At 41.3% G+C, this 13,253-nt stretch overlaps 1 pseudogene; it reads left to right on the top strand.

Annotated features, from left to right (window-relative positions):
* Nucleotides 1-11,265: 11,265 nt before the first annotated feature.
* On the top strand, nt 11,266-12,951 carry LOC122125053 (annotated as a pseudogene).
* Nucleotides 12,952-13,253: the final 302 nt, after the last annotated feature.

The raw sequence follows: 13,253 nt of genomic DNA on the forward strand, positions 1-13,253 counted from the left end.
TACACTTTTCTATTTTGGGGAAGGGAAGGGAAAAACAAAATGCTTAAATAAAGATATAGGTTGACCCATTGTAATAATGAGATGCACAATACACTATGTGGAAAAATGACCTTTACAATTTAGGCCGGGGGTGGGGTGAGAGTGTAGTTTTGGTGATGGGAGGAAAGGGATGGTAGGGAAAAACAAAGGAGGAAGTAACAATGATGATAAGAAATATACTCATTACCTAGCTTATGTAACTGCTGTGATCTGAGGATAATTGTTCAAAGCCAGCAGGGACAGGGAAGTCCATGAGACTCTTATCTCTAATAAACCACAAGAAAATGGAAACCGGAACTGTGGCTCAAGCACTAGCCTTCAGCTGATAGCTGAGGGACAGCGCTGAGACCCAGAGTTCAAGCCTCACGACCGAGCACATACACACACACACACACACACACACACACACACACACACGCACGCACGCACACACACACACACACACATACACAAATCACAGCTTCTTCAAATATTCCTGTTGGGGCAACTTGGCAGCCATATGCAGAAAACTAGAAGTGGATCTGTGCTTTCACTAACATCAACTAAAAATGGATTAACTACCTTAAAATCAGCCAAACTACTGTAAGACATAATAGTGATGATATTAGAACTTATATGTACAGGCAGGAACTTCCTGAATAGAGTTCCTGGGGCAGAACAGATAGGAGATAGATCCAACAAATGGGACGACATTAAAGGAAAAAAAAATTCTGCACAGGCTAGGACATAGCCACTAAACTAAAAAGACAGCCACGGAATTGGCAAAAGATATTTACCTGCAACACATCAGACATAGGGCTAATATTCAATGTATAAATGGATCTCTGGAAAGTACCCCTCCAAAACCTCATAAACCAATTACTAAATGGGCAGGGGAGCCAAGAAGAGACTTCTCAGAAGAAAAAGTAAAGAATGGGAAAGAAACATATTAGGAAAGGTTCCTCATCCCTCGCCATAAAGAAAATGTAAATCAGAGCAATCCTGAGATACAATCTTACCCAAATATTCTGAATTCTGACAACAAATGCTGATGGGGAAGTGGAGAAAAGAGGAATCCTACTGCACCGCTGGTGGGAATGTATACTAATACAGCAACTCTGGAAAGCAGTCTGAAAGTTGCTCAAAAATCACAACACAGACCTTCCCTAATACCCTCCCTACAGCCATACCACTTGTAGGCATCTACCCTGAGCATCATGAACCAGAATATGGCAAGGACACTTGCACAACCATGTTCCTTGCTGCTCAATTCACAGTGACAAGATATGTACACACCCAGATGCCCCACAATAAATGAATGTATCCAATAATTATGCTATCTATATACAATGAATTTTTACAGACAGAGACATTAGAAAGAATAAAATAATGTCATTTGCAGGGAAATGGAAGGAACTAGAATAAATCATGTTAATAAAGTTAAGCCAAGATCAGAGAGACAAATGGCACATTTTCTTCCTGATTATGTGGAAGTTAGATTTAAAACACAATGGGATATGAAAACTGTACAGGATTCTAGGCATCATATACAGTGAGTACAGTAGGGGAAAGCCTTTGTAGAAAATCACCAAGTTATAATACACAAGCACCTCTTCTTATGTATATAAAACAATATATATATATATATATATATATGCATATGCATATATATATATATATACTAAATTGAATTGTAAAGATAAAGAAAGAAGGAACTTTTCTTAATTTCTCTTTTCATTTTCTGATGACTCTGTATTCTTTACCCAATATACACTATATATGCATGCATATCTGATGGAAGATGGGAGAAGGGCACAGAATCAGTGGAAAGTGGATGAAAAATTGCAGCCGCGGAGCCCGCTGGCTCTACTGGACATTGATGAAGTGAACCATGCAACTTGCGGATCGACATGGGAGGGAGGGAATGGAACAGAATGGGGGAACAGATTAGACTATGTAAAAGGAAGGAAATATACTAGCTACCTGACATGCAGAAAGATAACCTTGCTGTATATCACCGCTAAAACAACAATATTTTTTCAAAAATAAGAGAGCTCCCAAATAAGAACATACGAGAAAAGGGAAATAAAGAGCAGATAATCATGTTTTTGTAAGTCCTTGGTACCTGATAGTTTCAATCATTAGCTTTTTTCCTACCAACTGAGTCATACCTCTAAACCCAAAAGTCCTTACAATATTCATTTTTTTCCCTTGATTTCTTCACATTTTCTATTTACTTTTTGTTGTGTGTGTGTGTGTGTGTGTGTGTGTGTGTGTGTGTGTGTGTGTGTGTGTGTGTGTGTGCCAGAAATGGAGCTTGAACTCGGGATCTAAGTGCTGTTCCTGAGCTTTATTTTTGCTCGAGTGCACTCTACCACTTGAGCCAAATCTTCACTTCTGGATTTTCTTGTGCAGTTTATTGGAGATAAAAGAATCACAGAGACGTTTTACCATCATTAGATTCAAATCATTATCTTCAGATCTCATCCTCTGGGTTACAGCCATGAGCCAAGGTACCTGGCTTATGAATTGTCGTTCTTTTTTTAACAAGCTGGTGCCAGTGGCTCATGCCTGTAATCTTAGCAACTCAGGTGGCTGAGATCTGATAATCGAGGTTTAAAGACAACCTGTGTAAGATAGTCTGTGAGACTATGATCCCATTAACTGGTTACCAAGAAACCAGAAGAAGCACTGCTATTCAAACTGGTAGAGTGATAGCCTTGAGCACAAAAGAGCAGGGACTGCAACCAGGCCCTGAGTTCAAGCACCACATAAAAAAAATAAGTAAAAACGAATTTGCAATCACTTGTGATCTCAACATCCTCAATTCGTGGTTTTTTTAAAGCCAATTTGCATCTCAGTTTGCACTTATTCGGAGTGTAACTAAACTTGTATAACTGTTAAAAGAAAAAAATGAGCAGCTGTGTGCAGGTGGCTCACACCTGTAATCCTACCTTCTCAGGAGGCTGAGAAATGAGGATGGTGATTCAAAGCCAGCCTGGGCAGAAAAGTTCCCATGAGACTCCTATTACCAATTAATCCCTAAAAAACAAGAAATGGCACAGTGTTTTAAACTGGTATGCTATACTCCTAACCTTGAGCAAAGGAGCTCTGGGACAGCACCCATGCCCTGTATTCAAGCCCCATATCTGAAGGAAAAAAAAAAAAGAGTTCAGTGCTGGGAAGGTGGCTCAGTGGTAGAGTTCTTGACTTGCATGTACGAGCCTCTGGGTTTAATTCCTCAGTACCACATGAGCAGAAAAAGCCAGAAGTGGCACTGTGGCTCAAGTGGTAGAGTGCTAGCCTTGAGCTGAAGAGCTGAGGGATAGTGCCCAGGCCAAGAGTTTAGGAACCATGACCCACAAAAGACAAACAAACAACGAAAAGAGTTCAAACATTTAAATGATGTGTGCAATAGACTATACACTAAAAATGAAAAATTATACGAATGAATTAATAATTAAAATGATCAACATTGTTTTGATTTTATAAGTAGTGGATGTAGCAGAGAAAGTGATAAGAAATAATTATTCATTCTAACCACTCTTGTATTGTTTTAAACTCATTTACTACTTTTAAACTAAAGGAGCACATAAGTATCGTTTTACAGAAAAACAAAAGTTGTACATGTATTTTAACCTGAATTCCACATTTTAAAATTTGCCTTTTAGTAAACAATCAGTATATTTTTATATAAACTACTTGTAATCCCTTTAATACTTCAGGTCAGTCTAGTATTTGATTATATCATAACTCCTCCCTTCTTTCTTTTCTTCATTCCATTCCTTCACATCCTTTCCTCCTTTCTATCCTAGCAATTAAACTCAGGGCTTCATGCATTTTAGGTAGGTGCTCTACAAGGTGAACCATACACCTGCACTTTTTGCTTTGGTTACTTCTGTTTTGTTAGTCATGTGGCTTGAACTCTGGGCCAGGACACTGTACCTTCATTCTTCAGCTAAAGGCGAGTGCACTACTGTTTGAGCCACAATTCCACTTCTGGTTTTCTATTGGTATATTGGAGGCAGGAGTCTCACAAACTTTCCTGCCTAGACTGGCTTTGAGCTGTGATCTTCAGACCTCAGCCTCCTGAGTAAATAAAAGTACAGGCATGAACCACGTGTGGCCAGCTCTGCTTTAGCCATTTTTATGGCAGGGTTTTCTGTTTATGAGCAGGCCAGAATGGATCACAATGCTTCTCTTTACCCTTTCTGAGTAGATGAAATTAAAAGCACAATGATTTTGGTTCAGATATTGATTGAGATCCAATAAAGTGAATGTTTGCCTAGGCTAGTCTCAAATGCTAATAATCCTCTCTGCAGCTAGCAATTCAAGTGTGAGCTACCATGCCTGTCCCAAATTTCTGGTGATTAAAACATATGAACAATGTTTTAATATTTTTAAATGTTGAATTTGGGGACAATGAGTACTTTTATTGCCTAGTTTCAAATTTCACCAAAAAACCCAAATATTAACTTTTGGTTTCCTACATATCATTAAATAAGCAGATAAACTTTAAAAAGTAATTAACTATTTAATGAAAAAAAGCTAAACAATAATCATCCTTACCACTGTAACTTTGGACTTAACAACTTGTCAAACATTGTTTATATCATAGTTGTTTTTTCTGGGCAATATTTTCAATAAACGGATCATTCCACCCCCAAGGTGGATGGCCAAACAGCCTATATCCACAGGAGTGAAAGCCAAGCCATAGGCCAACACACTAAAGGAAGACATGGTCCGGAAGTATTGTAGGTGGCAATGTCCCAACATAAGGGACAGCTTAAATAGAGCTTTTTCTTAGGAAAGATACTCTATTAACCCATACCTCTTCTTCTGGGTTTATCACTGCTTACTTGGAGACAAGTCTCATGGACTTTGTTGCGTGGGCTGGTCTGAAATCATGATCCTCAGATCTCAGGTTCCTAAGCAGCGAGGATAATAGGCATGAGCCACCAATATCTAGATTACTTATTCCTTTAATAAAAATAAAATGGCTACAGCATGGTTTAACAGAGAGCTTGAATCCTTTCCTGAGTCTTAGAGATCTTCTGACTAGAAGCAGAACAGCAAACTGACATGTGGGAAACTGTGTCTACCATATGAAACCATTTTCCAAAAAAGTATCTGGCTCATCAGTTTGGCTTCTGGACTCACAAAATTAACATTCAATTCTCCACTGAAGTAGAGGGTATCCATTGCATGCTCTGCAGCATCATAAATCACTTGCTGGTCATTAAAAACCCCTCTTTTCAATAGGAAATGCTCAAAAAATTCTGTTCATTGAATAATCATGACAGCCTTAGGAGATGGGAAATACCAGTATCCAATTGTATATTGTGGTGCTTGAACTCAGGTCCTGTTCCTGATTCACTTTCTAGAACTCTACTTCTTGAACCACAGCTCCATTTCTGTTTTTGTTTTTGTTTAGTTGGTCATGGAGCTTGAACTCAGGGCCTGGGGGCTCTCCCTGATCCACTTTCTAGCACTCCACCACTTGAGCCACAGCTCCATTTCTGTTTTATTTTGTTGTTGTTGTTATTCTTGCTAGTCATGGGGCCTGAACTCTGGGACTGGGTGCTGTGTCTCATCTCTTCAGGTGAAGGCTAGCATTTTACCATTTGAGCCATAGTTTACTTCAGGATTTTTCTTCTTATGTGATTCTGAGGATTCCAACCGAGGGCCTCATGCATGCAAGGAAAGCACACTTCTACTGAGCCACCTTCTCAGCCCACTTATGGTTTTTGAGGGATTAATTGGAACTAAGACTCTCATATGACCTTTTCTGCCTGGGCTGGCTTTGAAACACAATCCTTCCATCTCAGCCTCCTGAGTAAGAGTGTAGGCATGAGCCACCTGTTCTTGGCTCCATTCACATTTGTATACAAGTGAATAAAGCTCAGTGATATAGTGTCTTCCTCTTTAACCAAAAGCAGGCAAGAAACCAGAATTTTATTTGAAATTCAGTTGATTCTGAGTCTATATTCTTAACAACCAGGTTGTAAGTTATTTGATCTTTGCACGAGAGTGTTAGTAGATATAGAACACATGTCATGATTTTTCTATTTCAAATGGCCCATGACAGATAGTTGGGCATGGTGGTGTAAGCTTGTAATTCCATCACTTGGGAGGCTGAGGCAGAAACACATTAAGTTCAAGGCTGTCTTGGCTATGTAGTGAGATGCCATCTCAGAAGGGCAGAAAGGAAATGGCTCCTGACTATATAAAGCTTAGCAATTACTTTCCCATCTTCTGTGTCAACAAAGAAAAGCCTAAGACTCTCCAAGGCCAAACAAAGCATGGCCAAAAAGAATTTCCCAAAATACCTGGATACCAGCTGTGTCGACTCATTCTTGGGCCAATACAGTGTCATACAAAGGCATTTTTGAACAGTTGGATCTATGACCCCTTCTCCCTCTCTTCAGAAAGCACTTAAGACATTGGCAACTGTAATATTAAGTGACTAGCAAGTGTCACATGGTACCTGAAGACACTAATGGTTCATGGTATACATTCTGTGAATTAGAACTTATTAAATTTGCTGCCAAAGCTGCAGCAGGTGCAGTACCAGTTGGGAGAGGACAGCAGGCTCCATAGCTTGAGCCCTATGACCTACTGAGTGCACCATTGAACCCAGCAGCCCTTCACAAAAGGCCAGGAGAGAAGGCTGGATTGACATAGAACCATACCTTCCTTCTCAGGGGGCCACCATGGTTCGTGAGGCTCCTTTGGTGTGGCATGCTACCGTCACCTCACTTCTGCTTCCTGGAAGGATAAGTCTGACCACATGCCTGTGTCACTTCACTCCCACTTCCGTTCTGGGTTGGTGGGTGAGGCCATTTGACTGCACCACCTCACTCCTGCTTCTGGTCTTGGTGAGTGTGGGCTGTGGGCTTTCACCACAACACTCCTGCTTCTGGTCTGGCTGGGTAGTTGCCATTGTCTGTGTCACCTTACTCCTATGTTCCCTCTGGATGAGTGGGGGCCGCATGCCTGTGTCACCTCACTCCTCCTTCCAGTGTGAGTGAGTTGGGGCCTCATGCTTGTGTTACTTCACTCCTGCTTCTGGTCTCGGTGGTTACAGATTGGCTCTGAGCTTCTTAATCCCTGTAGATGCTGTTTACCCCATGGATTGCAGCCCAGGCAAAGCATGACATCAAGGGATTAGAATGGCACCTTGTTAGGTTTGAGAATTCTGTTATAAAATTGTGTGTGTGTGTGTGTGTGTGTGTGTGTGTGTGTGTGTGTGTATGCACATCATGTGTGTACCCGTGTTCACTGATCTTGGGGTTTGAACACAGTGACTGAGGTCTATCCCTGAGGTATTTGATCAACATAGAGCTCTACTGATTGAGGCACAGCTCAGCATACAGCTTTTTTGTGGTTAATTGGGATGAAAAGTCTACCAGATTTTGCTGTCTGGGCTGGCTTTGAACGACTATCCTCAGATATCAGACTTTTCTGTAGGTATTATGTATAGGTGTGAGCTACTGGAACCTCTCTCTTTGCTCAATTGCTATCCAGAGAGAAATGTGCATGGCAAGCATTCCGGAGGAAAAAGAATTGAATTCTTCCAATGAGCAATGGTGAAAATACTCAGGTTCTAGCCCAGTGTTGGTGGATCAAGCCTGTAATTCTATCAATTCAGGAAGCTGAAATCTGAGAATTGTCGTTAGAAAGTGTGTGGAGGACTGAGTCCTTAAGACTCTTTATCTACAATGAACCATCACAAAACCGGAAGTTGAACTGTAGCTCCAAGTTGTAGAGAGCCAACCTTCAGTGAAAAAGCTCAAGGAAAGCACTCAGGTTGTGAGATCAAGCCCAGTGACTACAAAAAAAATGAGAAATATACCTGGGTATTCAGTATAAGTTTACCATTTTAAATATCAATTTCCCATTATATTTAGCTCTGTCATAGGTGCATGAATCAAAGGGGAATAAGAAGCTTGGCTAAAAAATATAGGCAGCATTGTGCGGGGGAGGGGGGCAATGCGTGCGTACATGTACATTTGGCAGTCCTGAGGCTTGACCCTAGGGTTTTCATCTCTTGCTTGGCTTTTTATCCATCAAGGCTGGTATTCTGACACTTGATCTAAAGCTCTATTCCCAGATTTGTTTTTATTGTTAATTGGAGATAACAGTTGTACATACTTTCCTGCCTGTGGTGGCTTATTCTAAAACATGACTATTTTGAATCCTGCTGTAAAAAATGTGTGTGCACACAGCTCTACTATAACGCTGACTTAAATTTCTTCAGGTGTATATGTAGGATTTCCTGGGTGGAATTTCCACACTAATTTCTGTTGTGGTTACATTGATTCACTTAATTGCCAACACTGTGTAGAGTGTCTTTCCCCACCTCTTTGCCAGTATTTGTGTATTCTTTGATAATAGGCATTCTCATTATGCAGAGATGGAACTTCAACATATATTTGATTTGCATTTCCTTGATTGCTAAAGACATTGAATATTTTTCGTGTATTCTGTAGACATCTATATTTAATTTGGGACCTATCTAGTCAATTCACTTACCTATTTATTGATAAGATTATTTGTTCTTTTCCCTTAATGTTCTTTGTGTGTTTCATATTTTGAGTCTATACATTCTAGACGTTAGGTTTCTTCTGTTACTCGAAAGGCAGGAGTTTAGGCTTATTTCACTTATTCTTACCAAAAGACACCTTCTAAGCTTCAAGTTATTTAATCTATGATTGATTTAAAAATGAGCTGACAGAATTAACTCTCAGAGTGACTGCCAACAAGTACAAGTTTTGAACTCAGAATTCAGTGTCTACAAAGAGAGATATATTTTAGTATTTTAAATAAAAAAGAGATGTATATTAGTATTTTAAATCAATAAAAGCTAATCAGCTACATTTTCTCAAAATATGTAATTCTAAATATTTCACTACTCTTCAAGGTAAAACTATTGCAAATTTTAGCACAAATTAACAATTTTACGTTCTATTTATTTCCTTGGCAATCATTCAAGCTAGCCAAATTAAAAAAAATACTATTTTGACCAGTTGCTGGTGGCTAACATCTGCAATCCTACTACTGAGGAAGCTGAGATCTGAGGATTTCAGTTCAAAGCCAGTCTCCAAGAAACTCTGTGAGACCTACTTCCAAAAAACCACCAGAAAACCAGAAGTGGTGCTGTGGTTCAAGTGGTAGAGCGCTCTCCTTGAGCTGAATAACTGAGGGACTGGCCCCAGACCAAAAGGTCAAGGCCAACAACCAACCAAAACAAACAAAACAAGAAGAAAAAAAGAAAAAAACCAACTGTATGAAGAGGAATAATCTCCAAGTTTTTATTCAAATTTTTAATGCTTGTGGCAACTGTTTTCATTTGGTAAAAAGTGGACAGCTTATATATGTCATTGTGATAAATTTGCTACTATGTGGTTGCTTTTCTCCTATTTATAGTTTTATTCATCTAACATTATTGAAGATGAAAAATCCATGAAGGGCAAGACATATTATTTGGCAAAACTGGTCAGTTAAAATGACTAGTACATTCTAGTACTTTGGCAAAGAAGCTGTCATTTTTATTCCCTCCCCAGGATTTGAACAATGAAAAAAAATGTCGACTTTTCCAAAAAGTGAGTAAGATGGCTCATATTGAAATAATTAGAAGATAGTGAAAAGAAAGTTTAGGGTGCATAATATGTTTAATTTTTAACCTTTCTCACAAAAAACTTCCAAGAAACTTAACACACATTTGTTATAGATATTTATATCAAAGAGCCCACTGCAGGTGCCTGACACCTATAGTGTGCAACTCAGGAGGATGCGATCTGTGATTGAGATTGGAGCCAGCCTGGAAAAGCAATAATTGCATGGATGATGCCTCCTACTATTATATCATGTCTTTTCCTCCAATCCTCAAAGTGAAGCTGTCTCCCCACATGACCATCCTTCTGATTTATTGACATTAACTTTTTGATTTATGGTTTTCTCCAACAGCATGACATGTGCATGGAGGCAGGCCATTCACATCTGTATTCACATCTTTCTCTCTAGTTGCCTACAATAGTGCCTGGTCCTCAGTGCTTAGTAGTCTTGTGTGGAGATGAGCCTGTTCTGCTCATGAAATCTCAAAGTTCAATCAGGAAAGCTCATCAAGCTGTGGTCTTATGGTAAATCATCATTTCTTCTAAATATTATGTTTTTCTCCTTGTGTATCTAAGTCCACCTAAGGGTGAGATCAGTGCCTGACACCTATCGGTTGTGATAGCTATGACATCATAGAAATTTATTGTGAAGATTCAGGAAGACCTGATAACTGAAGCACCCAAATTGGTAGGTTCCCACATCCTGGACTACATTTCACATATCTGCAATCAAACCATCATTCATTCTTTGCTGGGCTCAGACTCATCATATGTTTCCCTTCTCTATTTAAAATAATGAAAAATGTGTTTTTGATATGTTATTGAATTATTGAAATGTGCCTCCAACCAAAAAAATAATTCCATTAATGGAATGTAAATATAAGGCATGGATAAAAACAATCATAAAAACTCCTAGGGAAAAGATCAAAAGTGGCAGCTACTACAAAAGTTATTTCTTAATCTCAGCACTGGTGTCTCACACCATAATCCTAGTATAATGTAAACTAATGAAACTTTTCTTTTTGTACCAGTCCAGGGGCTTGAACTCGTGGCCTGGGCTCTGAGATCATTTGATGAAGCCTAGCACTTTACTACTTGAGTCATAGCCACACTTCTAGTATATTTGGTAGTGTAGTGGAGATAAGAATTTCACCCACTTTTCTACCTATGTTGGCTTCAAACTGTGATCCTCGATGTCAGCCTCTTGAGTAGGATTCAGGCATGAGCCACCAGTCCCCAGCTAAAAGTTATTTTTGTAAGATATAAAAGTTTACTTATAAAGGGGAAGAAAGGGGGAGGGCGACAGCGGTAGGGGAGGGCGAGGGCGAGGGCAGAGCCTGAGTGTTCCACACATCCCGCACCAGCGCCTCGTGGCACGCCCCACTCTCCTCCCATGGCTGGGACGGCTGCAGTCCTCTTGGTCCTCGCGGTCCTCAGGGGCCTGTGCAGGAGCAGCGGCAGCAGCAGGCAGCCAAAGCGGCCCACCTACCCTGCAACCCAGGCCTGGCCGGTGCGACAGCAGGTGATGGAGTAGCTGGCCGCCAGTGTAGCAGAGAAGCACTGAATGAGCCAACCCTGCCGTCCCAGAGGAGCGCACTCCAGTGCTGCATCCATCAGGCCCGCCGCCTCAATGAGTGAACAGAGTATCTGTCAGGGAAGAGTTACTGCATTGGTTTGTGATGATGCCAATAAAAGTGGGTGCCAGCTGTGGTTCAACTGGGTTCAGCAGAGTTCATATCTATCACCATACAGGCAACAACACATTCAGAGTGCTGGGCAGGAAGATCCAGGATCATCAGTTGGTGATCAGCTGTGCCATCCCCAAAGGGTTAAAGTATAATCAAGCAACACAGACCTTCCACCAGTGGCGAGATGCCAGGCAGGTGTACAGTCTTAACTATGGCAGCAAAGAGGATGCTAATGTCTTCGCAAGTGCAATGATGCATGCCTTAGAAGTGCTGAATTCACAGGAGGCAGGACCAAAATTGCCTAGATAAAATTCACAACTGCCTGATCAAGTTCAAAATGGCCCATCCCAAGAAGAGTTGGACATCCAAAGAAGACAACTGCAAGAACAGAAACGTCAGAAGGAGCTGGAGAGGGACAGGCTGGAGAGAGAAAGAATGGAGAGGGAAAGACCAGAGAGAGAAAGGTAGAGAGAGAGGCTGGAGAGAGGTTGGAAAGAGAGAGGTGGAGCAGCTGGAGCGGGAGCAGATGGAGCAGCTGGAGCAAGTGGAATGGGATCAAGAGAGCAGAGTGCCGAGTAATGCCACCTCTGCCTTTGTGGAGACCCCTGTAAACTCTGAGCTGGGAGACCCCTCTGCTTCTGAGCCAGGCTTTCAGGGAGCCTCTCAGCTGTCGGAGGCTCCAGCCCCGCAGGGTGTTATCTTAGGACCACCTGCACCTCCATCTCCTCCAACACTCCCACCAGGTCCAGCCCAGGCCTCTGTATTCTCTCCTCCCCCAGAACCTCCTCCTTCACCCCCACTGCTATCCTCTGGCCCTCCTCCCCCATGCCCTCTTCCTAATCAAGCCCCTCTCCTGTACCACCTCCTGCCCCTCCCTTCCTGCATCCGGATTTTTTTTTAAGGATCCTTTTCAGAAGACAATCGTCCTTTAACTGGACTTGCAGCTGTGATTGCTGGAGCCAAGCTTAGGAAATTGTCACGGGTGGAAGATGCCTCTTTGCACGGTGTTCACAGATGTGAACTCCATGTCAGCTAAAACAGACATGGGTGGTGGAAATGGACCCGTTCCCTTTGCAGGTAGCAGCTTAATGGAGGAAATGAGTCTCCTGATGGCCAGAAGGAGGAGAATGGCCAAAAAGGGATCAACAATAGAAGCAAAAAATGAAGAATCAGAACCCGTAACTTCTAAGGTCTCATCAACAAGTACACCTGAACCAACCAGGAAACCTTGGGAAAGAACAAATACAATGAATGGCAGCAAGTCACCCGTCATCTCCAGATGAGATTCTCCAAGGAAAATCAGATTGTTTTTGACAACAGGTCCTATGAGCCATTATAAGTCCACACCCTTGTCCCAGCCCAGTGCTGACCGGGTCCAGACAGAAAGCCTTGACTGTGACAGACTGAAGCAGGATATTTTAGATGAGATGAGAAAAGAACTAACCAAGCTGAAAGAGGAGTTCGTTGATGCAATCAGGCAGGAGCTGAGCAAGTCAAATACTGCATAGAGAAGCAAACTAAGCAGAGATAAGACTTGAATCTGGAGAAAAACAAGAATTCCTACAAACAACTGTCAACATCACCCCTACAGTTACGAGCTATCAGAAGAAAGTGGAAAAGGAGTCAAGGGAAAATCCCCATTCTCTGAAACCTTCTTAAGTTGTGACTCTGGCGATCATCTGTTTTCATCTCCGTTTGCTGCTGCTTTGACCTTTACTGCAGGATGAAAAGAGAGTTATGTATGAGTTTCCATAACATTTATGCAGAAAATATAAACCCATCAGGCAAGATCGCCATGCATTGAGATATTTTCATGTTGAAATAAAACCACACATTCCCACAAACCCACTGCTAAAATAAAGAGTAGAAAGGCTCATGAAGTTCTCCCCCCCTTCCACATCCTCCCCTCTTTGAGTGCTGAGGAACTGAG

The sequence above is a fragment of the Dipodomys spectabilis genome, unplaced genomic scaffold (genome assembly GCF_019054845.1).
Source record: "Dipodomys spectabilis isolate Male_0828 unplaced genomic scaffold, ASM1905484v1 ptg000259l, whole genome shotgun sequence".
Taxonomy (NCBI): domain Eukaryota; kingdom Metazoa; phylum Chordata; class Mammalia; order Rodentia; family Heteromyidae; genus Dipodomys; species Dipodomys spectabilis.